Genomic DNA, 27,608 nt, shown 5'->3' on the forward strand with positions numbered 1-27,608 from the left:
GATCCAAAGATTTAAATGCTCTAGATAATCTTGTACACTGTTTAATAACAAGAATCAGTTTGTTTCAAGATATTTCCCATGCTGGCAAACCTGTTTGTCAATATTAGGGGCTGCACATTTCTGCAGCTTTTGCTACTTGAGTCAAAATGCACTTCAGACTACTTCAGTCTCTACTTGCTGGCTACCAATTACTTTCACGAATCTTTCTGACTCTCACTGCTGAGAGCACAGGGAGTCTCCCACTTTGGTTTTCCCACGTTGCTTCGTGATTGGAGTTGCAGAACAGACGAGCACTTAATGTGAACTTTGAACACTCCTATGTGGGATTTCACAGGGAAGGATGGTGCATTCAGCTGCCTTCTCAAGCATGTGTGCCTAAGTTTCCAAAATACTAATTGCACCACTATTCAGAGTATCCTCTAGTGAATGTTATTCCTTTCCTTTTAAAAACAGACTGAGCAAAGTTCCTCAGTTCTTCAGAATCTGAGCTCTGGTTAAGGATATCATTATGAATTTATTTATCTACATTATTTTTCCATCTTTTATCTGATAAGAAAAATATATTAACCTTTCAAACATACTAGGCGCTTAAGGTTAAAGAAGTATGGAAATACAAACCGCTTCTGGTTAAAAAGATGAGGAAAGAAATATTAACAGAGCTGAACCCAGTTAACACAGTGACGCTACAAGGTTATTAATGCTTCATCTAGAAATTGTTTCTGAGAGCAGGGTCATTAACTCTGATATTTATGGATTTTCTTCCATTAAAAGGACTGGCATCTCCTGCTGTTGTAGGGCCCATGACAATGGTCTTTACAGAATTCCTCTTTCAAATAGCCTGGTGAGGCACTATGAAACATAGTTTTAATCAGATGCAGCTGTTTGTTGTCCTCTTTTTGCTCATGGAAACTGAGGCACAGAGATGACACAACTTCCCAAGGGCAGGCAGGCGGCAGCTTAGGCAAGGAGAAATGTCTCCGAGTATCCTGAGTGCCCTCCCAGTGCCTAGCCATGAGTTCAGGCTTGCCTGTAAGACTCTCATGCAGGTAGTCAAGCAGCAGTACTGCAAACGTCACTGATTTGTTCATGTCATCATAGAGTGGTTTGGGTTGGAAGGGACCTTAAAGATCACCCAGTTCCAACCCCCCTGCCATGGGCAGGGACACCTTCCACCTTCCACCAGACCAGGTTGCTCCAAGCCCCGTCCAGCCTGGCCCTGAGCACTCCCAGGGATGGGGCACCCACAGCTGCTCTGGGCAGCCTGTGCCAGTGCCTCAGCACCCTCGTAGTGAAGAATTCCTTCCTAGTATCTAATGGTAATGCATTTATTTTATCTTTAAGGTAGAAGGGGGACAAAAGCAATACAGAAAAAAAGCCAGATGATGTCCCCAAGCCTGTGCTGAAAGGACTCTCTTCTGGCACGCAAGGAAACTCAGAAAGCTCCGCTTGACCTCCTGCAGAACTGGAAAAGGCTGATGTGACCCTGGGAGCACAGAGATCTTCTGCACTTTAACAGCCTAAGCAGCCCCTTACAAAACATTTACAGACACGTAGCCACACAAACCAATTTTAGCTTGTTCAGGCCTTCTAAATGGAAATAAATTATCTCTGTTATCAACGGTAGAGCACTTACTAGCCTAAACTTCTCCGAAGTGTATAGCTTGTGTTAAATTGCCCCCTAGAGGAGTCAAACCAGACGCAACAGACTGAAGAGGTGGAAGCCAGCTTTGACAATTTTTTTTCAAAGCAGCAACAATACTACAGTAGTGCCATGCTGTTCTTTCAATACATCAGGAAGGAAATCTCATTGTCCAAACCCTTTGACCCATTTTTATTTCGAGGATGTAAAACACGTATTATGAAATAAAATGATGCTGTTTCAAGATGAGGCAGCAAATCTCCCCTGATCAAAGGCAGAGTTCTGTTTTCCAGACAGAGCTGCACTCTTCACTTGTAATTAGCTTTAAGGAGAGCAGGATGAGTTTTTGATTAGAAATGGATGGCTACAGATCAGGGTCAGCTCTTTCTGTTGTTTCACATCCATTCAGTTTGGAGATGGCACTTTAAAGTTTTAAATATCCTCTTCCCATGCTTAATTGATAGGTAGCTTTTGCAAAAAGAATGCCTTAGAAGAAAAACCTCGTTAGCTGTTGCAACTCTTCGCTCTTGCAAAAGGAATTTGATCATATTTCTTTAAATTTTCCATGTTATGAAAAGTTGTCTTTGCATTTGAAATAATGGCTGTACCCCTAACTAGACCTTTTCACCCTTACCGAGCCTTCCTACGCATGTCAAAAAGAAACAAATAACATTACATATCCTAGGGGCAAAATGCGTGTTATCTGTTGTGATAAGGGCCATCTGCTTTCATTTTAAAAGATAAATAGTGGATCAAAGCATTTTAGCCTCCTGTAATACGAATTGAGTGAAAATGCAACACCTAAGAGCAAAAACTTGTGTGAATGGAGGTAGAAGAAATAAAGAAAAGGATTTAAATGAGCAGGCATCTGGGGGAAATTTATCCCTACTAAAAGCTTATTGCTATGAATATATGTCAGAGAGGAATTTGGCTCCTTTTTTGGGAAACCACAAAGAATTATACTGTCACATAAACTAAAGCAATGCATTAGTCATATATTTCTTACATAAGGTTAGGAAACCTGTTAATTCTTTAACATAGTAATCTGAAAAGAAAAAAAAAAAAAAACAAAAACAAACAATTCAGTCACTCTGGCTGTCAAGATGTGCAACCCATGGCTGTTTTACCAAAACAACAGCAGCAACATTACTACAGATTGCAAATGACCAGACTGAAAAACAAGAAGCTGGGGAACGTAAGGTCTCTGATATGATATAGCAACATTTGAGAAGAGCTGGCTAACCTTGAAACCTTCCCCAGGCACCTGCCTTGCCCCTCTGATGGATGGTGCTGTCCCCAAAACAGGGAAACCTGATGCACTATTAATTAGTTCCCAGATTGCTGTATATTACCATATTCAAGTAAGGTGATTTCTCTTTTAATGTACCTTAACATAAGCCATGGTGTTCTAGGAAAAACATAATGAATGGATTGGATGTCCTTTGTACAGGCAAGGAAAATCAACTGGAATTACACTGATTTAAATTTTATTACTATCTTCTGTGTTGACTGTTAAAAATGGAAATTACAAAGTTAATTACAGTAATTATTTCTGTGTACACATATTAGCCAGCTCCATCAGTATTCAAGAGTGCACCCCATCAGGGCCCATGAATGTCCAGTTTGCCTAAGTATTTTCCATTCTGATCATCCTCCACCAAGGTTAAGACATCCTTGCTCCAGACTTTCCCCCTGATCTCTGCAGCCTGACATCACTTGCAGCTAAGTTATACTGTCCCTTTATTTGGGAATAAATACCTGCTCTAAACTCTGCAACCCCACCCCCCACACCGTCTCTGTGTGAGGAGAGGCATATATAAGCTTGAAGCTTAAAACAGTAATTCTAAATATAACTCTAGAGCCCACAGTGTATTTGGAAATAAACTTATTTTTGTAATTACTGTGGTCCTGAGATCCACAGTAAGAAAGGGCAGCTGATGTCCTTCATAACTATACCCAAGTATTTATAAATGCTTGAGAGAAAAAGAACAATACTGAAAGAGAAATACAATAAAGAATATAATCACATAAATCTGGTACAGAAAGACACATTATCATAATTCTTATGATGCATGAGAACTGCATAACAATTTGATGGGTGCGTTTCTAGAATTGTATATAGTATCTCTCTGCTTCTCCTACACATTACAGATAGGGACACTGTTTTCTTACAGGGATGGGAAAAATGAGTTAAGGCATACATTTTACAAAGCATTAATAAAGAAACATAATATAAAATCAATGTGAGGTACTGTAGAAAATGTATAGTAAGAATGTGATCGGTTTAGGCTTACCCATGACTTTACTGTAAGGTTATCTCGAGTTTCCACATAGGCTAATTTGAGTAAGAACATCATATTGCAGAAATGGAATTGAGGGTTTTTTGAGATATTTTATCCAGCCTTTTCCTTTTAGGAACACATTTGTTGGTGCCTACCATTCTACAACATGAGCACCCTTCAAAATATTTCACAAAATACTGTGTGAAATGCTGCTGGGTTTTTTGATGTGCTAGAGTGGCAGCAGTTGTAGCACTGCAACCCAGTGCCATCCTCCATGCCCTCATCAGGTTTTCAGAGATCATGTAATGTACCAATATTTGGCATTCTTTAAATTCTCTCGGCTAAATAACCAAAAGAGCACCATTACCCTCACAAAGTGAGAAAGCAGTCAAATTGTGGAATGGAACATGGGGAATCTGGAGTCATTGTAATGAGGAACAGGCTTTGTGAGGTAGAAATTTGCAGAAAATTAGGCTTCAGTCATTTCACTGACTGTGATAAAGAAGCTCATCCTGTGTTTCTAGCTCCTATCATTTCCTGTCAACTTGAAAATACAGATATAAGAGGCACATCTGTGGTTGGTGTAGGCCCATGACCATGGCAAGGTGGTCAAAGAAGGCAGTGCCACTGAATGGGTGCACCTGTGCCACCCATTCACTTCTACTACAGCAGGTTTAGCGATCACCACCTTGCAGAGGGAGCTAGATCTGCTTGCTAATCTGACTAGAAACTCTCTGAAGAGAAGACTTAGTTGAGGCATGCCTGAACTAGTGCTAGAGCTGACACAAGAGAGGTGATGGGAACACACACTGAGACAGCTGGGAGAATAACATCCTGCAATCAGACTGCCTTTAGTCCATCGTGAAACTGCAGACTACTGTGCACAGAGAAGAACACCAGCTCTGAGCCCTGAAGAGCTGCCTTGCTCTTGTTCAAGGACTATGGGTAGGGATTTCCATTCCTGAGCCATGGAGTCTCCCACCCACAGTTGCTTCTCATCCTCCACATCCCCCTGCAAGGAGGAACTTCTGAATTGCAATACTGTAGGTCCCGTCTTGCTCTGAGCCAAGCGCCAGAGTGAAGTTTGACTGGCTGCTTGAAACAAATACAGATCACTGCAATAGCCAGGCATGACAACAACACACCTGTGAAAAGAAAACAATCTACCCAAACTAACTACAAGCCAGCTTTTTCCTGACATCCATTTAAGGATAACACTACTACAAGCGAGGGGACACCCTTAGAGCAACATGAAATGCAAGCACACGAGAAATCAAGATCTGAGATTTGTCATGCCTATCATTCCTTTTTTTGGATGATGGTCGGATCCAGGAAGGAATCAGCACAGACTGTTCATCAACAACACGACAGAATGTGTCTTGAAAGGAACAACACACATTTGTTACGACAGTACAGCGGGTCTGCTGTAAATCATGCAGACTGACAAACCAGGCAGCAGCAGTAGCTCATGGGCACTGGGCATTTCTGGATTGGCAGAGTAAATCTCTTCTGATGTCAGAGATAAAACACATTTCATCACCTTTCGCCTTCACTGAGGGAAATCAGAAAGCAATAACAGGAAATATTCATTTACAGAAATGTCTCTGAAACAGATGTGGAAGGGCTGATGTTTGAAGAGCATTTTGTGAACAATCTATAGAATTGCATAAGAAAATAGCACATCACAGCTTGTAAACCTACGCACACACTTAGCTTACACAGAATAATTGTGAATTACTAAATGCACTCTTCTCAGCTGCGTTCTCCTGGTGGCAGGAAAGTAAATACTATGCTATACTGTGCCATGCTGCTGCTGCTGCTACTATGTCCTTATCTTTGCATATCATCTCAGTAAAGTGTGAAATGATCTTGAGGTGTTGAGAATTTTCACCTGTACCACCTGTCAGTCCCAGGTAAAACTGGGTTGCCCCCTCACAGAAGTCTGCTCCCCATGTCCAGCTAACTGGAGGTCCATGGAGGTGGGCTGTGCAGGTGTTCTCTACAGCAGCTCTGCATTGATGATGCACAGGGTACTGTAAAAGGCTCCCTGGACCTCAGGCATAGAATCACAGAATCATTTAGGTTGGAAAAGACCTTTAAGATCATCAACTCCAACTGTTAACCCAGGACTGCTAAGTCCACCACTAAACCACGTCCCTAAGCACCACAACTACACGGTTTTTAAATATCTCCAGGGATGGTGATTCCACCACCTCCCTGGGCAGCCAGTTCCAATGCTTGATAACCTTTTCAGTGAAGAAATTTTTCATATTATTCAATCTAAACCTCCCCTGGTGCAACTTGAGGCCATTTCCTCTTGTCCTTTCACTCGTTATCTGGGAGAAGAGACCCACCCCCACCTGCCTACAGCCTCCTTTCAGGTAGTTGTAGAGAGCGATAAGGTCTCCCCTCAGCCTCCTTCCCTCCAGGCTAAACACCCCCAGTTCCCTCAGCTGCTGCTCATCAGACTTGTGCTCCAGACCCTTCCCCAGCTCCGCTGCCCTTCTCTGGACACGCTCCAGCACCTCCCCTTCACCGCAAGAATATTCTATTTATTTATTTCCTTTGTTATCCCTGCAACTAGTTTTGTCCAGGTCTGTGTTTCTTTATCTGACCATCAGAGAATGTTTACAACCGTGGGGTCTCGGGTGCCAGGTCAGTGCCTTATCTCTTATCATCCCACGCCTGCATTCCTCTGGGCTGCATCCTGGTTTTTGACTTCTCAAGGCTCATGCTATCATACCAGGGCTGTATTTCTCTACGCTGCATCACTGTGTTAAAGTCCTAAATATCTCGTTCTACATACAGAATAACGGCCTGTTACAATATCTATACAGAACTATGGTTGTACCACACAAAGATAAACAAAGGCAAGATAAATTAACCACAGACACCCGGCCAACCTGAGAAATTGCTGTCACAGCTAGACCAAGTAAAACAAAGCTACAGGCATGTCAAGAAAAGCCCAGACAGAGGAAGCCTGACAAACTGCAGCCCTGCTGCCTTGCAGATTCAGTACAAAGCTTATGGTCTGCTGCCTGAGAACAGCAATCCTGTGCTGCAAGGACAAGGCTCTTGTTCCTAGATCCGTACATCCCAAATCCTGGTTTTGCCCCTTTCCTCCGAAAATAAAAATCTTCCTTCTCTAGTGGTCAGACCAAGCCACCGGCATTTAATTTCCTTTCTGGGACTAACTCATGGCCCCATGCCTGCTGATACCTTATGCAGCTAGTCCCACCATTTAGAGAATGATCACGATGGGATCACCACCCATCTAGCCACACAAGCCAGTGTGCCTCCACATGGACTCTGCTCCTGAGAGGCAGAATGAGAGGATCGGATTCTCATTCAGTGTCAGTCACTACAGCTTCACTGATACTGATGACGACTGAACTTATGACAGATGTGAGAAATTGTTAAAAATAATTTTCTTCATGTACAGCAGGAATTCTTACTTGCAATTCTACTTTTTTTAAAAATCACTATTTAAATTCTTTGAATCATGTTTGAATTTACGACCAGATATGAGGGGCAGTTTTCTGTCAGTGCCCAGGAAGGGAACCAGTTCCTTCAGAACTGCAGATTGTGTTCATCCTCGTTGCCTACACACCCGCTGAGTGCCAACACATCTCTGAGCTCTTGGACTCCTTATGGGAATCCTCAGTGCCTCACACATCTAAGGAAGCAAAGGAGGAGGTGGGAGGGGGTTTTTGAACAACACTCCACAACTTAGTTCTTTGACATTTGGGATTTGAAACCGCAGGTTTTCTGTTTTGACTCAGGTATACGAAAAGTCATTAAAAATGTTCAGCTAAAATGGCAAAATGAATGCAAACTTGTGACTGTTTCTGCCCTCAGATGACTCACCTCTTTCTTTTCCATAGTGCCCCAGTTACCATTGTTTTGCCAAAGAAGAAATTATCCACTCATTTTAATAACTGTGTCATGTCTAGGCATGCTAATTAATAACTCTGAGCTGCTATTACTGGCTCAATAGCCTAACATAATAGCCCAAACTGCAGTGACTATCTGTTGGGTTTCTCAGTTTGCTTACCTCCAAAGCACTGCATGAGGATGCTGGAGGTACATAGATCACGCTCATTCATATTAGAAGTCAATATAGATACTTAAATATCCCATTAAACAACCTGATCTCCCTACAGAATAATGGCATAGTGGCCTCAAAATTGTACATCCTTAATGTCAAGACCAAATTATTTTGGGCTGTAGCCTCGCTCTTATGCTACGTATTCACAGACAGACTATGGGACAAGGCATGGTTTTATAGTCAATGCAGCAGTATCTGACTTAGCAATGCAAGTGCTTGCATATTTTTATTTCTGAAGTGCTGCTGCTTTGGCAGCCAGGGCTGACATTGGTATTTCGGGGTCACTGAGGACTGGGCAACCGGACTGAGTTTACCTCTGCACACAGCTATTAGGGAGGTAGTCTGGAAAACGGTATCTTTCTCTGGGCAGTGGAATCTAAATTGTTTTCTGTGGTGTGACTTCTACAGAAGAAGAGCAATAAATGTCCTTGCCCTCTTTTCAGATCACACAGAAAAGGCTTGGACTAGAGGCTTTTTGAAGTAGAAAACTCCTTGGATTGGGACAAGGACATAGAAGACTGCATAATAATAGTACTGAATGAGTCCCACAGGAAGATAATAAGGTTTAAAGGAGTAAGGCTTACCTCCCCTCCCCATCCACAATTTTCACTTCATATTAGTGTCAACTCAGGAATTACACCGATATATATACAGCTAATGACCAGTTAGGGAAGACTACGTTGCGTGAACATGCCCTGATGTTTGGCTGCCTTAACCAGTGCATCCTCTTGCCCACAAAGATGTCACCTGTTCTGCCATCTGAGACCTCAAGGCACGTGCTGGGGACTGGCTGATTTCTCTGCCTGTGTAGCAGACTGCTGGCTGCTGGAAAAAACCTGGCAGGTACTGCCAGCTATGTGGTAACTTTGGCCTGAGAAAGGACTTCCTGCAGATAAGTCGGTAAAGACAGATTAAGAGCCCTGCCACGGGAAACTTGCAGGCCAGATTAAAAACAACTGAATTAATTGAGTAGATAGGAGAATATTTTTTTGCAAATGTGGTGTTTTTTTCCTGTCAGGAAGAAATGCCTAACCTTTCCAAGTATATTTTAAGATTGCAATAATGATATCGATAAAAAATGTTATAAACTGTAATGCATTTTGATGTATGTTAGTTGTTTGGTAAGCTTGATCAGTATTGCAGTTAAAATGCCTGGCATTTGAAACATAAGAGGGGACAAACACAATGTACTAAAATCCCTCTGGCATTAAAAATTATATTATCATGTTATGGAACTACTGAAGTTAATAGGAGTTTTGGCTGAGTAACAACTGCGTAAAGATTGTAGCTGTAATTATTTACATCCAAAGTTCTAATCTTTGCTATTTCTGATGGTAACAGAGGATGACAGAAAGCCTGTTACATGCACTTTGAATGCTGAATGCCCCATTAAGAGCAACAAAATATTTTAACGATGAAATAAAACAAAAAAGTCATAGTGAGCCAGGACTCCTCTATATTGCTTATTCGGAGTAACTGCTACAACTTGAAGTTTCTCTGAATAACCTCAGACTGACAGCAGAATCTTGCTTAATCAATCACCTGCCCCTTATCTTCTGAATGGCTAAATGGCCATATTCTTTATACTGTTCTGGGTGCTTGGGGAGCTGAAATTGTCTATAATAATCTCCATCAACAGATCCCAACATTGTCTACCGGGAGAGCTCGGGTGACAGTTTCACCCTGTACTGCCTTCCCCATAGCCCTGGCACAGAGTGGGGCAGGGAGGAGAGGCAGGGAGGAGCTGCCAGTTCACAGCAAACGCCACTAACCGACAGAAAGTCTTTGTGAAGCAGTAACCTAAAATGAGCTGAATATATGGCACAAACCTACATAGCATATGTACATAGTGCATATGTATATAGATTTAGATATCCATACACATGTATATCTCTATATATGTATATATAGAAAGCTATACATTTGGCAGTATATAAATACATTACATATACACAGCATAAAGTGTATGCTATATTATGCTAATCGCTGTAATGAAAGCTCTGAACCCTGACCTCAGTATAAAAATGTTCCAGGTTTCTTTGCCTACAACACTCCATCACTAGATATCCATTGAACCCCTTTTCTTGGGCGAGACCAAGAATATTAAGTAAGATACAAACATTTACAAACCTTTATTGGACAATGACCTCAAATCAATGTCACTCTCTTTTTCTACCAATTATTAAATCTGTTTTTCAGACTTGCTTTTATCCCTAAAGCAATGTTCTTTATCCAGGCATTACCTCTGCAGGGTCCCGTGGAAATGCACTGAGCACATCATAAAACCAAGAGCCGCACCTCCTGTGTTGGCTCCGTCAGCTAACCCGGAGGCTTTGCATGCACGTCCTGACCGGCCACCCAGCATGGGGTCTGTTCATTAGAAATCAAGACTGCATATTATTCAGCACAGGACTGCATGTTTGAATTCGTATTTTTTTTAAGTTGACCAGTATCTGTTCTGCCAGAAAGTTCCGCTGACACCTGTAGGTGCTTTTCTCCTATGAAAATCAAAACTTTGATTGGTATTGTTTTTTATTTGAATAGCAATATTATTCCTATTCTTATCAAGCCAGATACACATGAATGCTGCACAACTACATCACCAGTTAAAAAATATTTACATTTACAAATGTTTAACTAACAGCTACATTTTAAAGTCCCTTTTTTAATCCCTTTATATCCAAATCTATTAGTTTTCTTGTTGAAGACATTTTAAAAGCACTGAAATACTTAAAGGGTAAAAGATCTGGACAGAATAACCAGCCAAGGAGCTTTAAGACCATCCTATTGCATAGTCCTGCTTTTCAAGAGAAATTTCTGCTCAGCAGCATTCTGGGGATGCTTCATTTGGATCTTCAGGAGTTTTTCAGACACTTTTCCTTTGCTGACGATCATCTGCAGCAGACGGTTAGAGCACTGCCTCTTACTTTTCAGACAATGTATGCTCACACAAATTATTCTCTTGACTCCATTCGGGTGTTTCCCAGTGACTTAAGTTTTGATTAAAGGTCTAGTAAAGTCAATTGAAGGACTTCTGATGTCAGTAGATGCTGGAGTTAATATATTTGTAAACTGGAACACTTTTAAGTCTGTTCTTTCTTTCCCATTCTCATAGTACAGAAATAACATGGATCAAGTTTTCAACCAATTAGTGACAATTATTATTGCAGGTTTTGTCTACAGCCATTGCTTCACGATCTTCCATTTTATTATTCTTGCTGATTTCCCTCCTTGAATGGCTTCTTGAATTTCTGTACAGACAGTCACGTACACTAATGCTCTGCATTATCTGTATATTGTTTCAAAACAATCCACCCTCAGTCATCTTTGCCCGCTGGACGGTTTCCACACTATTTGAGGGAAACTGCTCTGTCACTAACCGTAGTAGGTTTCTCTGGGCAGGCAGCCATGCAAGAGTCTGGAATTAAATTTGACTCATGTTTTTGAGCATGGATGAGATTCAGGACTTACTGACTTGATCTAGCTTCAGTACCTTTTTAAGCTGCCATCCACCGATGCTATAAGAAAACATTTTTGTTGTTTTACTTCCAGATATGATTTAAAGAAACATTTTTGCTGTTCAGCTTTTCACAGGTTTTCTCATTGGTGGTTGCTTCCTGTACTGTTTAAACACATCCGAAACCGAAGCCTAAGTGTAGAGAGCAGTTGAACTGTTTATTGCTACAGTTCAGTTAACAAATGGAAGTTCCTGAGTCTAAGTTGTCAAGACTGGCTGTCCCCAAACAGCATTGGCCTCAGCGCACCCCAACACTGCCTCCAGCGCTGCAGGATTCTCCCTCTGCGCTGCAGCATGCCCTGTGCATCAGGAGCTGCCTGCACAAAATGCAAAGTTTTCCACACACAGCCCAAAGAGAGAGTAAAAAAGCTTCCACACAGCGTTTGTGGTTGCAAAGCTATTTTATTCTTGTTACACCTTAAAGGTGTCATGAAGCAGAAGCTGATGTGGAAATGGTGGCATCCACAGTGGTTGCATATTTTATCTAGTCACTGCATAGATCTGCTGGCTGCACTAATCCGCACAACGGAGCTGACACAGCAGTTTCAGGATGACTGTAACCGCGGTTTCAGAGTTGCAGAGAGAATGTGAAATGCATTTTATTTCCATCCGAGACCCTTAGAGTAACGGAAGATAAACACTCTACTATGAAAAACACAGATTGAAAGTTACTGAAATTCTTCCTTAGTTTTCCTGATTCCATGGAAGCAAAATGAAGAAAACTCAGCAAAAATCTATTTGCTTTCCAAAAATAACGGGGCTTAAGTGATTGTTCTGGATGACTGAACCTTCCTAGGTATTTGTTAACTCATTGACCAGTTTTGATCAAACCTGACAGAGGCTTATGAGCACCTATTAAGTTCTTGCAAGTTTTTGTGGACTTTCCAGTCAAAGGAAAGAGACTGCAGCCATCCTTCCGTGAAGAAAATGCAAGCCCTATTCCAACCCGCAGTGCAGCTATCGGTTGGTCACTCCGCACCAACGTGCCTCCAAGTCTGCCAGAGCACCTCACACCTCTCTCAGACAGACAGCAGAAATGACTGGGAAATGGGGTTTTTTGCCATGGAGGAGAGGTTGTATGGGCCTTACAGTGCAGTAATAAATAAATATAAAGAGAAATAAAGATATAATAAACAATTGAATTAATTACAAGAATTTCTTGTATACAGCCAGATTCATAACCAGCACACACTATATTTTCAAATTATACTACTTGCCATGAGTTCCTCCTCCTGTCTAAACTCTGTCAAACATAAGAATGAGCATTTGGTGGGGGGTGGGGGGTGGGGGAAGTCCTATGGGAGGTTCACTAGCATTTCAAATTGATTTTTTGTGTTTTAATAATCACTATTGATCCTTACTGGGGGAATAACTTCCTGGTGCTGGTAGAGGTGGCCTTCTACAGAGCAGCCAGCCTCCTCAATACAGATCATTAACAGAACTAAAAGTCAGCTTTTACGATCACCATTTCAGAAATATCCGTATTTATAAATCATTGGGTATTTCTGAGGAGAAGATCATGGTTGGAAATTAAATGAGCACCTTGACCCAAAAGAATCTGCCACTACTCCATTTGTTTCAGGCAGAATGTGCATTTTTAAACCAGATTTCTTTGGAGAGGCAACTAATAACAGAAAACTCTGTTAGACCCAGTGTTTTTCTAAGAAGTTACTTCACAAACACTTTACCTGCTTTTAATATTTTCAAACCGTACTTAACTGTGTGTTTTATGAAGTAGTCAGGTATGAGTTTATGGATTTGCTGGGCCATAAAATAAAAAGTGGTGTCACAAAGATAAAATGCAGTGGAGGAGCCCACAGCACATACTCACATGCCAGCACTCTCCATACTTCTTATTTTAGTACTTTACACTTCTGCTCCCACAAATTTTCCCCCAGAGTGCTGTCAATTAATCTGCTATACTAGACGGTGCAGATCCTTCTTCTGTTCCTTGCTTTCAGCATCCCAAATCCAAAACGCTGTGGAAGAGAGACATCACACCTCTTGGCCAAAGGGAGAGTTGTTTAAGAAATTGGTGGTGAAGCTCATAATGATCAAAAGAAGTGTGGGGGTAAGAAGAAGGGATAAGGAGCACAGAGGAAGATCACCAAGCACATCTGGACAAGACTCACATATGCAACTCTGCCATCTCCCCTTGGAGACTGCCAGGCCTCCCTCCTCCCACTCCACTCCTTATTCCACTGCCCCACACTTTCTGTCTCCTACAGGGAACAGAGACTACAACAGCCTTCACCGAGAGGGGACTGCTAAGCGAAAATAAAAAGTACATCCCAGTTACGTGAAAATGGGATGGAAAAATACCTTGCAGAAAGAATGTGAAAAGGCTAAAAGTGGCATTAAAATTTGTTGCCCCGTGGAAAAGCTTTAGACCATACCAAATAATTATCTCTGACTGAAGGAAATGTAAGCCTTTAAACTGAGATAATTAGCACAGTGGACTTTGGGGTTTGTATGTTTGTATTTCCCTTTAAAGAGTAATTACTTCTTGGTTTTATTTGTATTTCAAAATGTGCAGAAAATTCTGTTTTACAAGTCTAGATTTTCATTTGCTGTGCTGGACACTATAAAGAGCTGTTAAAACCTTTCTGAGTGATCAAGTGAGACTTTGATCCCAACAGCTGAGAGGCCCTTGGGTAAGTTTAAAATACATTTATTCTTGTGTGACTAGAGTGTGCAAAGCACACCAGGCAGACAAGAGCAAGTGGGTAAGGGAAACTTGCGTGAATGGAGCATCAACATTCTACTTCAAAACATGCAAGTGTTGGCAAGCATAACAACTTTAAATCTCATTCCCCTTTTCTGTAGTTCCTCCTAGGGAATTTGCTATTGTAGACAAAAGTAGTCTCTGTTTCCATGAGACAATGTACCTGAAATCCCCTCAAATAGTCTGTAATCGCCCAGTTTCAATGTAATTCTGGTTATAAGGACATATGAGCTTTGGTCTTACTTCATTGAGATCAAGGATTAAATTGAAATTTTTCTTCATACATACTATTTTGGAGAAAGCATCAAACCAAGACCATATTTCTTAAATATGGCCTATAAATGTGTGGCTTATAAATGCATAGTTATTATTATCAAAGCATGTACAAAGAGGTAGCTGCGATTCTGTATTGTTCCATTAAGAACGTCCTTTTACAAGTGCCGTAAGCCATTTAGCAGTGAGGTGGGAGTGCCCTCTTGTGTTTACAGAGGAATGATCTTAATGGTCATCCCATACAAAATCAAAAACGGGGGAAATTTATCCACTCCTATATCAAGCATCTCTCTCCCAGACTGGCTGCGGGTCAGGTGTACTTAGACAAGACTTAGACGATCAGCACTGCGAAACAGGTTGCTTACAAGTTCAAACAAGGTTTCAGCTTCTTGTCTTGTCATGCAGCGTCATACAGCGCATTTCTGCTTCACCAGCTCTTCTGCTGCAACCTTCAGAAATTTCTCACCGCGCACAGGCCCACGGCCGCGTCCTACACAGGGTGTGGAGGAACACAGGCAAGAGCCACAGGCTGCCTCTCTGCATGCTTGTCCCTCCCGGTGCCTGCGAGGTGAGTCTTGCCTCGGTTGTAGAAATATGGGTATAAAGTAAAAACAAGTTATTGCAAATCCTAATGTGGTCTGTGGTAACTCAAACTGGGGAGATAGGAGGAGAGGGACGTATCGAGCTGGACCCACAGAACTCCCAGAAGGAGAGGACACATGTAATTTCTTAGTCTGCTTCTGCCTACAACCAGTCTGTCGGGCTGGATAAGGTTTTCAAATGCTTGGACATTCCTGGTATAATATGTATTCACTATGCTAGAGCTATCTTGTTTTATCCTTTACTTGCACGTAAAACACAAACCCAACAATCAAGCTGTCACAAACTCCCACGGCAGACCACGGAAACTACTCTAAGCATGCCAATAAACTGCAAGATCTTCAAGAGAAATGAAACATATCAATTAACATTTCCTGAAGTAAGATCCACTCCTCTCTCCATATCCACTTACAGAAGACTAAGTGCATGCTTGAGAAGCCCAAGGAGAGAAAGAAAAAGAAAGAAAAATGAAAGAAATGTGATAAAATGGTTGTTTAAATGCTGTGTTGGCCCAATGAACTAGCATAATTTCAAGTAGATTATCTGACATTTAAGAGCATAAAGCAGCACTGATGAGCTTTTTTCTTCAATAGTGCTTTAGGAAGTTTCTTTTTTGTTCTTATAAAACAAAGCATCATCATCAAAGAATTTTTTCAGTTCAGGTGACGCAACTTACAGTGCACTGTGATAGCCTCTGAAGTCTTCTTTGCTTTTCCATTGTTTTAGAGGAGTAGGGAATTGCTCCACAGCTCCTTTTGAATTCAGCAGAAAGGCTGCATCACGCTGAGTCCATGGATCACTGGCATTTGTATCACCTGGCTCTGTAGCCAGTATGTCAATAAAAAGCTGTCAGTGGACTCTCCTACAAGGATGTAACGTTAGGAATTGTCAGATGGGCTGAGTGGGATGGTCACAGCTAGAAGAGGCCATGGCAGGATCTGCCTGTTAGCTGCATATTCTGTAGCCAAGCAGATCATGTTCCCAGTGCTGACAAGGAGTGGCAGCCTTGTCCCATACTTTCCCTACACAGCATACATGAAGCTGAGGACCAGGAAACAGGATGGCCTTGTCTTATTCTTCTGTTCACTGTTGACCAGGCAGAGAGAACATGCAATTTCTGAAATGCCCAGGTCTTTCCCCCTGTTGCCTGGAGAGCCTGGGTGAGCTTCTTTGAGTTTTGGGGGAATATCCAAGAGAGCACAACCAGGCAAAGCAGGTTAGAGTGTAGGAGGGCTTTCAGCAGGAGGTAGCTTGTCTAAGAACTTTGATCATTAACAGAAGGATGCAGCCCCACCAGCATCAGGAGCTCAGCTACCAGCTTCAGTCAGGAATATCAGGGCAAGGAACACATGCTTGTATACCTAGTAAGATTTTATAATGCTGTAAGTTCCCTCCTAGAAAGTCAGAAATACATTAGTTTACCTTCTCTTCAAGTTTACAAGTTTTATTTACACAACTGAAATGGCTGGTTTGTGGTTTTTATGGATATTATCACAGTTACAGGATTAACTATGCTTCTCTTTCTGTTCTTGACAAATACAGCGCCCACCTTCAAAAACTAGGCAGACTTATCTTACATATCCTAGGGCAGAGCATCACAATTGTCTTGCTCTTTAGTAGGGCCAACCATAGTACACAGCTCTGAGCATCAACTGTTCATACAACTTAATTTTATTTAGATATCTCTTCCTTACACCACAAGAGTAAACAACAAACAGTAGAACAGACTTCTTAAATCTTAAAACTGGTTTATTTTAATGGTAGAATTCTTGCATTCAGACATAATTAGATAGGTGCTACACCCATTTTTGAAGGATTTTCCATATGGGTTTTACCTCATATTTATAGCTGCCTACGTATTTGTCGCTGTCGGGGGACACCACCCTACTCAACTCTTCCCCAGCCCAGGGTGTAAGCTCCCACCACTTCCCTTCTGTTAAATCTAGTGGGTAGGTGGTCACAGTGTGAGTCAGCTCAGGTGGCTGATTCACTAGAAAACTAAAGCTGGGGGAGGAGGGATGGGAATTGTTTTCTGTTGCACCAGGTAGTTCCTTGTAGCAGCATGATGATTACTTGTAGTGGTGACAGGGGAGAAGTGAAGAACAAAGTCATCCCTTTCAGCAGCAGCTCATAAGCTCTACTTAACTGTAAAGTTAAAGCACATCTATAGAAAGTGTTGTTTGATCTCTCCTTGTATGAGAATTGAGCTGCTAAAAGCAAGATACACTCACAAAACCTGCTAACACACTACCCTGTCCTGGAAATTGTGCTGTTTTTAAGAACAAGACAACACAAAACCAAATTTCTATAATAAAAGATTTGAGAAATACCTGTGTCTATGCAAGCTTCATAGAAGGAAAGACTTACAGTCCATTCAAAGTGAAGACTTGATGGAAAATTAAATCTACATCTTTACTATTTTGTAAAAAACATTTTTATGTGTTTTAATACACATAGGATGAGTATAATGATATGTATTCATATTTTATGTTCTTACTTTATTAAACACTCTAAGCAGTTAAAGAAGTTTCCAATAAATCTCTGCTTCCAAGGGAGTACTGTTTTTCTTACACAGAGATCTGTACTTACCACATCCATATTCGATTCCATATACTGGAATGCAGTTTTACAACTTCTATTTTGTTGTAATCGTTCACATGATACTTGGTTTTAGAAAGAGCAAATTGAGTACGTATTGCTTTTCCTGATTCTGTATAGAGTGCGATCATAGGATATTTCAATTGTAAGCAAGCCTGTGGAAGATGGCAATATTAAAAACAATTTTGGTTACAAAAACCAGATAGCTCAGCAGTCTTGTCTTCTCTAAGAATCAGAGGTAGCCTCTTGTTAAGGCACATATTTCCTATTTAAAAGTGAGTTTGACACTCAATTTGTCACAGCTGTATAAATATGACAGAAAAGCCTTTTTTTTTCTTATGCTTTGTTAATGATTTAAGCGACTGCAAGTGATATTAATTGACAGTTGGGTCCTACAACTATGAGAAGAATATTAAATAGCAGGTTGCTCTTTTCACATCTTTCTACAGGGCTTCCACTGAACAAAGGGTGAGCAAAAGCCAGTATGATAAGCAGCAACTCTACAGCAATTAAATGAAGCGTATTATCTTTCAATAATATGCTGCTTACGCAGAATAACATACAAGGGATTTAAACACTAAGAGAAAGATGACGTTTCTAAACACTAACAAAGACTGAAATTTCCTGCAAGTATTTTTGGGCATACTGAAGTGCTGCTGTAGCTCAAGATAACGAATGCTTACGTTAAACAATAAAATAGTTACAATTATGTATTCCCAGAGACAGCACACAGACTTACCTGGGTAAACAGAGGAGAAAAATAACTAATTTAACTTAAAATTATTACTATTAATTAGTTTGGCTGTCTTAATACACCAACTTTATTGCTTCTTTTAAGTAACTAAGTGCAGAGGGTCTGGGATTTTTTCTTAAATAAAACGTAGTTATGCTTCACTATTAATTTTAGCCATATATAAACAAATTAGATTCTGACAGTAAACCAAGTGTGTTTATATAAGCACCAGTTGTACTTTTAGTTACTCTGTCTTTGCAGCAGAAAACCCAAATATCCATCACAGCTGTGCTCAACTTCAGAACAGGGAGATACATAAAAATGAAGATGCTCGTTAAAAACAAAACTAAAAGGAACATCCATGCATTAGTTTTCTAGTGAAGCAGCCACCTGAGCTGACTCACACTGTGACCACCTACCCACTAGATTTAACAGAAGGGAAGTGGTGGGAGCTTACACCCTGGGCTGGGGAAGAGTTGAGTAGGGTGATGTCCCCCGACAGCAACAAATACGTAGGCAGCTATAAATCCTTTCAAGTGGCGTGAAGACAAACTGAGAATACTACCTTAAAGGCACAAAATCACCATTCAAGAAAAACTTGAAAAAGGGCAAAAGGAAGCCCACAACAATACATGCCAGTATAAGTGTTTGGTCTATCAAAACTAATAACATATGCCTTTCCAAACTCATGAGGCACAGTAAGTCTGCTCAGAGGAAATTAGGCCCTGCAATTGTATTAATTTTTTGCTCCTGTGTTCAGTGTTAAAGATCTGGGGAAATTCCTCACATCACACCACACTACACCACTTTTGAGGCATTCATCAGAGAAGTTGCTTCAAAGTTCTTGAAGATGCTGCAGTTAAGTTTTGACAGTATCACATGATGCCTTACAGGAAATGGGTGAAACTGCTAACTGTGGTGTGTGAGCTCTCACCTGGAATTGCTCTGGTGCTAAAGAAGTGTAAGTAGCCAACAGGATTATAATGTTTTGAAAAGGTTCTAGGGAAATCCAGAAAACTACAGCCCACCAAGCCTGACATCTGTACCAGGCAAATAAGTAAAAACAATATAAAAAGTAGAATTAGTGCGCATCTAGATAAATACGATCTGTAGGGTGACAGTCAGAACACTTGGTAAATTCACATCATGCTTCTCATCAGCAAGCATTTGATAACACAATCTAGCGCACTTAAGCCTCTTAGCAAATGATTTTAGGCAAACTAAGCAGAGCGCACTTAAGCCTCTTAGCAAATGATTTTAGGCAAACTAAGCAGACATGGGATAACAGGTAAAAGACAGTAAATAGAGGGTAGAAGTAAATGGTTCATTTTCACAGTGGAAGAAAACTACCACTGAAATCTGCATGACCTGTACTGGTGAACTTACTGAATTGATCTGGAAAAGGTGATATGCAGAGGGGTAAAAAAAAAGTAGTAATTATTCATTGTTGATGCATAAATAGCTGCAGGAGCTTAAAAACCTGAGTGCCTATAACAGCAACACATGAAATTCCACATAGATCAATATAAAGCACTGCTCACTGAGAAAAGCAAACACAACACAAATGTAAAATTATGGGCTCTGACCTTCATTCATTGCTGAGACATGAGATCCTGCAGCTATGACAGACACTTCTGTGGAAACGTCAGCTCCATGCACAGCAATAGTCAAAAAAGGAAACCAAAGTTCAGGAAGTGCTAGGGAACAAACAAGTAAAAGGAGAACATCATCACACCTGTACCTGCTTCTTGAATACAATGCATACTCTGGGACTCCCATCTCAAAAAAAAAACATGAAGTTTGGAGAAGAGCAATGAGAATCAGGTCAAAGGTAGGAACTGATTCCCATATGAGAAATGATTAAATAAATGAGGTTTCTTCATCCTGAAGAAGAGATTGGAGGGGGCTTAATGAGCGGATGACTACAGAGGGACAGATTGCCCACCGCTGCTTCTAAAGCTGTGCAATGAGCGAACAGACAGCAGATACAAAGCAAACTAAAGGAGGTGCATTTTCCTGTAATGCTAATTAAGCTGTGGTACTCATTGCCATTGTTACTGAAGATGCTACAATTTTATAAAGGCTCTGAGGAAGACTGGGCAAATTTATGGGTAGCAAATTAATGGAGGATTGTTACATTCACACACGCACTACACCTCCACCAACCCTCTAGGAGGTCTCCAAGTTTTATATTCCCAGAGGCTGGGCAAATACTCAGGAGAGGATCCCTGCGTGCTTGTTCTATCCCTACTCCCCTCCCTAGGTGTTTACTTTTGGCTACAGTTGGAGGCAGGATACTGGGGGGGATGGACTCTGGTCTGACCCTGTAGAGCTGTTCTAATGGGTTTATAATCTCATTTATCATTTTAAAAAAAGCACTTGTCTTTCTGTTACGCTAAAGTAACTAAAATTTCAAAGAGACAGAGTTAAGAATAAGTTTAAATAAAGAATTCTGGTCTCTGGAAAACATTAAAACCAGGGCCAAAATCACAAGCTAAATGAAATTGTTTCCCAACTCATGCATTTTATGATGCACAATGTAAAATAATGGCAAAGTCAGCTCAGGATTTTACAACGAGTACTATCTGTTCTGAGAAGGAAGACATTAAAGCTGCATACAATAGACTTCCTGCCGGGAAGGTGAGAGGGGAGGGAAACTCAGCTTCCCAAAGGATGCACTGGTAACAGCCCCAAACCAAGACACGTGAGTCATCAAAGCTGCAAAGCTGTTGGAGAAAATCCAGGAAGCCAGACTTAAAATAGGAACAGAAGGGAAGCAGGGGGAAGACAGAAATAAAGAGAAAGAAATCATTTAAAACAAGAAAAGAGGACTTGGAGAGAGTGGCCTAGAGCTGAAAAGCCCTGGAGGTAGCCACACCACCAGCCTTTCAGGCTGTTGTACATTTGCATGGGCCTCAAAAGAGGCAATCAATCCAGTACAGCCCCTTTATCTCATACCCAGCGCTCCCACCAGTGCTTGCTCTGTGGATGAGCATGCAGCTGTGTGGTGAGCTAAATTCAGAAGCGATTCATCTATAAAGCAACACTTTACAGCAGCCAGGTTTACGGTTCAGATCAGCTTTATGCTTTCCCTGGGGAGTAACAGGGTTTGAGGATCAGGTGTTGCTCTACAGCTTGCACCCTCATCCAGACACCTGGGATATAGGTTAAACATGCGGAACCCTGAAGGAGTGAAAGGCAGGCAGCTAAGGTGGCACCTAGCTTTTAAATATAACCTGTAATTGTGATGTATGATTTTATTTTGTTTCGGTTCACATTTTTCAGCCTTGTAATTGTAATTGTTGCCTACCTGCAATTAAGAGGTACTTCACTTGACCCCAAGCTTGGCCAGTGCTAGCAGACTTAGATGATGCTGAGAAAGATGAGGCACATTTCTTTAGGGATAGAAAGTTTGCATACAATGTGCATTCAAGCGCTGCTAGTAAACCTGCACCCTACAATCTGACAGAGAGATGAATGTTTTCTTCTCCCAAATTACTAAAGCTAGTGTGTGGTAATGTTGCAAGGCACAAGGCTCCCTGAGGTAAGGCGCACCGGTGTTTCTCCTGCAGAGCTCACAATGCAGAGCAGTACACCACAGCCCTGGACAGGCCCTTAGTCACCTCGTTATTTATAGCCTTCTTATTATCAATTGAAAACTAAAATAGTACTCATTCATGCTTTAGGTAATGTACTTTGGGCTTAAATTAAGACTCTCTTTTTTTTCCCTCACTGAAAGAAATTCCATTCTTCGAGAGAACAAGTAAAAACCCTCCACAGGTGCTGCAGAAAAGATGTAGTTATTTAGCACTTAAGAAAGGAATGGTAAGGAGCTGCCTTCCTTCTTTAGGGCCAATCGAGTTGTGATTAATGGCTGTGATTACTTCCCTTATCTTTAACCCTGATGTCGCTATGGAAGGGTGGGTTAACATTTACAGTGCCATGTGGCAACCATCAGTTTGGAGACCTTTTGAATAGGTCACAATGGTGTAAACTGCTTGCCCATGCCCAAGTTCAACTGCTGAGCCTGCCTAAAGCACTAGCAACTGTTCCCTGATGGTTATAGTTTTGCACCCGCTCTCCTATGGGAACAGCAGCTCAAACAAGTGTAGATGGGAGGCACTCAGAGGAAAAGGCAGCATGTAGACATTTTTCCTCATGCCTCTACAGCAGAAAAGGTGGTGGGTGGGCAAGCTGCAGCTTGCAGTCTGCCATTTGGGCCACCCTGCTTGCAGGCAGGAGGAAGACTTCAGGCCAGTAAAGTGGGATGTGGAAGAAGAAAAGCAGAGAGAAAATGAGCACCATCTCCCGCCATGGGCTGCGGAAGAAAACATGTTTAAAACTTTTCTACTATTTAGTTTTCCTGGTGGTATTAATCTCAATAATTTTAGGAATGAAAGTGCCAGGTATTTTAGCACTTCACAACTCACTTTTCTAGACTTCCCTTATCTGCTCACAACAGTTAGACCCTTCCACCGACAGTCCATCTTGTGGACCATCAGTTTTTGTAGTATTCTTAACAACTTGTCAAAACACCAAACAATTTTTTGAGCTTTTCTTCAGCCTTCCTTGTTTTTTTCCTGATTGCCTCAACTAAGTTGATTATTAAACCTCCCAATAAACAGGCAGACAAAAAAAAAAAAGTTAAGACTATTTATAAACAATTAGTGAGAACGTCCACGAACATTCTGAGAATTTAGGATGTGCTTTTTTATCAGTTTAAACCTCATCTAGGCTGTAGTGCTCCTGCCATCCCCACCGTAGCCCAGGTACCTGCCCCCACTTCTTCCCCAGCAGCACAGGAGGCCGGTCCAGCCGCCTTCTCACTGAGGTGCCACCCTATGACTTTGTGTGGCTAAAGCTGTGCTGGGATTGGGAAGTCCACTCAGGCTCGCTGTGGAACAACATCCTTAGACTTTTTAAGAGTGCAAAGCTGCAGAAAGCTTTCATTTCTTTGTGTGTTGGGGGTAACAGGAGATTTTTCAGCCCTGATGACTCTGAACGCTGTACAGGGATACAGCATTGCGTGCTACACCCAAAAAGGGAAAGGGCGTGCATGTGGTTAAAGTTTCAGAAACATCTAATTAGAGACGAAGGAAAGCTGAAACGTTCAGGCATAGCTATAGAAGGTTAACCTGCTGGAGCCCTTGGGAACAGTAGCAGAAGACAGATACAAGAAACCAGTACTCAACGGAAAACATGTTTTTGTAAGTCCGGGAGGCAGAGCTGTATCGGGTTCCTGCCTTCACTTGCTGGCTCTACGTTTTGTGCAAAAGCCCCGTGATCCAAACCGTATAAACAGGCTCAGCAGCCAGACTGGAGTGCTCATTCTTTCCTTCCCCTCAGGGCACACCAGCCCCAGCGAGAGAGGGTAGCCCCCTCCCGTTGGTTCCCCCGTGCTCTGGCCGGCCTGGGGGGCGGGCAGCTGAGCCCGCAGCAGCCTCCCCCGCTCAGCCCCCCTGGGTGGGGAAGGCCCGCAGGCCCAGGCGTGAGAAGCCCGGGGCAAGCTGGCAGCGGCTGCCGACTACCCCCCAGGGCAGCTGCCGCCACCGCGGGGCCGGGGCCGGAGCCCGGGCCCTGCCCGCCTGGGAGCGGAGGGGGGGGAAAGGGGACGCTCCCGGTGCCCAGCCCCCCTCCCCTCCCCCAGCGGGCCGCGGCCGGGCCCTGCGCGCACCCCGCCAACCGCCCCGCCGGCCGCGCGCGCGGCCGCCCGCCCCTCCGCGCGTCCCCGCGCGCGCCGGACGAGGTAGACACCGCCCCGCGTGGGGTCCTTGGGGTCCCCGCCCCTCAGCTCACGGGGAGAGGGGCGCGGCCAGCCTCGTTCCCACCCCGCGCCGCGCATATAAAGCTGGCGAGCGCCACCTAACCTGCCTTTTCGCTGGGGAGCGACGGCGGCGGAGGGTGAGCTGCGGGTTGCTGGGGCGTGCGCGGCCTCCTGGGCGGGAAGGGGGGGCGCCCGGGCTTCTGCTCTGCGCTGGGAGGCTCGGGCGCCGCGCTGCTGTGTGCGGTGCTTTAGGCTGGAGCTGGCGGGCGCGGCCGGGCGCACGGTGCCCCGCGGCGGTGCAGAGGGTCGAGCTGCGTGTCCCCGCACGCCCGCGGGGAGGGAGGCGGGAGCGCGGCGCGGCGGGTCGCTGCCGGAGGCGGTGTCCCGTGGGGCTGGGAGTGGGCGGGCGGCGGGTACCGTGTTGTCCCGCAGCGGGCGGCGCCCGGCGGGCCGCTGTGCGGCCTGCGCCATTTTGCTCGCCGGCGGGTCCGTGTCGGGGCTGGTGGGGGAGTGCTGTCGGCCGGCGGCGGGGCTGGGGCGGCCCCCGGCCGGGGCTGTGCGGCCTTTCGCTTCGCTGTCGCTTGAATCGGTACCTAAAAAGGTGGGTGATGCTGAGGCGGGAAACGGACGGGCGCCCGCAGCCCGCCTTTCGGAGCGCTCGGCCGTCCGCATCGCGGAGGTGGCCTACGGCAGGCGATTTCAAAAATCATAGTCGCTGTGTAAAATTCACATATCGTGCCAAGAAAAAAACCACAATCATTGCATGCTTTTTTAATGTGAATCATGAGATTACTTTAGCGCTTTAATGACTGATCTTCATTTTTTGTATATTTTTTTACTAGGCAATGAAACAGCAGAATAAAGGGAGGTTTAATTTTAAAAAACTGAACGCATCTCCCCCAAACTTGTTGTGGCCTTAAGATGCCTTTTTCCCCCCTTTGCGACACTGCTGTCATTGAGCTACTTTTGGAAGAATGGGCCATACAGTAAAAAAACATGGCTAGGAGCCTGGGCCCTTATCTGCAACCAAAGATTAGGAAATGGTCGCATTCGTGTAGGAAGTTGCCAGGTGCATTCATACCGTGTTGTGTTAGCTTGTCTAATGATAGCCTCGGTCACATGTTAGATTACAGAACAATAAAATTATTGAATTTTCACAAGCTATTAGTAACCCATGGTTACTGGATGTAATAAGCTTAACTCGAGATTTTTCCATAGCTTGAACTGTTTTTGTGATCTGAAGCAAAATGTAGTTACCTTTAATAGATTGCTACATTTATTTGATCTGCATAGTGCAGCGTGGGGAATATTATTGGAACTTGTGTATTTGAAGTATTATATATGATAAAACAAATTTTTATGTTTCTTTGGCTGGTTGAGTTGTTAGATTTAAATGCTTGCTATGTGATTAAAACTGAATCCTCTAAACCAGTTGAAACTAGTGCTCATAATTAAAGGACTGAAACCTTGGGATGATGAATTTTCATTAAAAATGGTTTGGACTGAAGTTTAATAGTGGGTACATGCAGTTATTTCTGCAGTGCTTTTAACACGGGATTTCAAGTGGATATAACTCACAACTACATTGTTAATTAAAACTGGCTGCATTTTTTGCTGCAGGCCTCCTGCAAACTTAAGACGTGGATTTAACACACTACTGCTTCTGAGACTTGAGACATTGTTCATGGCTGTTGTCATGTGTGTGACTTAGTGGCCTGCTAATAAGAATCTGCTGGTTCAAGAGTTAAGGTTGTTTACTTTTTTTTAGGTATGAAGGAGAGAAAGTTTTCAGTGGTGTCCAATACATTGTACAGAAGCATTAAGGTAATGGCTCTGGAAGTTTTAATTTTGTTGCTCTAGAAGTAACACCACCTTTCTACTGTTGGTAAAGATCATAAATGTTTAATTTCTTACTTGATTTCTGTATTTTTGTCAGAAGTGTGGGATGAGTTAAGTGCCAGAGGGTTATCTTTGTACAGCTGCTGAGTAGGACAAAAAGAAGGAACGGTTACAGTATGCTGCATTTTCATAGTCTCCATCAAACTTATGAGTAATTACTTGATGATTATTTTTTTTGTGCTCTTCACTGAGTTAAGGTCAGCCCTTAGGTCAGTTGTTCTTACTTTCATTTCTTTTGCTGTGACATTTCAATAAGCATGAAGACCCACATAATGAATCGCTTGGTTAACTTGTGCTTAAATTATACTGACTTTGGAGATGGTGTGAGTTAGTTGTGATACATAAGGGCTAAAAGATCAAGAGATTGGTCGACTTTGGTGAGTTGGCAGGGGTTCACTAGCCTTTGTATGATGTGCTAACATCTGTAGAACGTAGGGAAATACTTAGTTGCTACCTATTTGTGGTCTGGGGGTTTAGCTAAGGGGATGTAGAACCATCAAGGTATGTCATAAATAACCTTGGACAACAGTAAACAAGCACTGCAAAGGAAGATACAAGTTTTCTTTAGAGAACAGAATGGTGTGTTTCAGAACAATAGGATAAGAAGTTCTTAAGTCAGCAGAAATGAACTGCATGTGCAGGAGACCCTGTGTTGAAAGTTTATGCTGACGAAGACTTTGAGCCTTCGTCTGAAGACCCTCAGAGAAGACCCTCCAGGTGGCAGCTCATGTGCACAAGGAGGCAGAAAAATATGTAAAACATTTGGGGGGAAATAGTTTGAGTATGTCTTAGTTTTCCAGGAAATGCTATGTATATGTATTAGATTGTGGCATAAAACCAGTGAGAACTGGAGCTGTGGTGTGCACACTAGGAGGAGCGATCCCCTATGCACCTGGCACCACAAATAAAGAACACCTGCTTAATAATGGCTCTGTCGTTACAGAGTTTTATTTCTGAATCCTGGCCCAGCTGCACCCAGCCTCCTGCCTCAGCAAGGAGTGCTGGAAGGCAAGGGGACTCGGAAAACTCAGATTTTTTTTGTATCAGTTTGGCACCCCAGATGGGATACTCTCTGCTTGGCTGTGGGACCCATTGAGAATGGGATGCCCTGCGTACCCCCAGGATTTCCTGGAGTGACTCCCCACCTCAATTGGATCACTGCAGGAGTGAATGGCGGACTGTTTGGTGGAAGGTATTCTTTGTACTGGTGTTAGGAATTTGTACGGGACTCCCAGTTTGGTTCTGAAGTGTGGGGGATGTCCATGCTGTTTGATAATTGGTTCTCAGAAATTTTTGGTGCTTGGTAGATCTCCTTAAGGCAATTCTTAAACTATTTTTATACCAGTGTAATTATTCTGTGTTTATGATTTTGTATGGGTACTAGCCCTAATTGCATGTCTGTTTTTTATTAACAGTGGGATTAGTCTGTCTTTACTACAGGAGAGACTGCACTGGGAACAGATGAGAATA

General features: G+C 42.7%; 1 long non-coding RNA gene across 1 annotated transcript; it reads right to left on the reverse strand.

The window, feature by feature from the left end:
* Positions 1–1,971: 1,971 nt before the first annotated feature.
* LOC308064661 lies at positions 1,972–24,089 on the reverse strand. The gene is made up of 2 exons (XR_013928474.1): positions 19,717–24,089; positions 1,972–19,670 (listed from the first exon to the last, which is right to left on the reverse strand). It is a non-coding gene; the product is annotated as an uncharacterized lncRNA (long non-coding RNA).
* Positions 24,090–27,608: the final 3,519 nt, after the last annotated feature.

Source organism: Falco punctatus, assembly GCF_963210335.1.
Source record: "Falco punctatus genome assembly, chromosome: 5".
In the NCBI taxonomy this organism is placed as follows: domain Eukaryota; kingdom Metazoa; phylum Chordata; class Aves; order Falconiformes; family Falconidae; genus Falco; species Falco punctatus.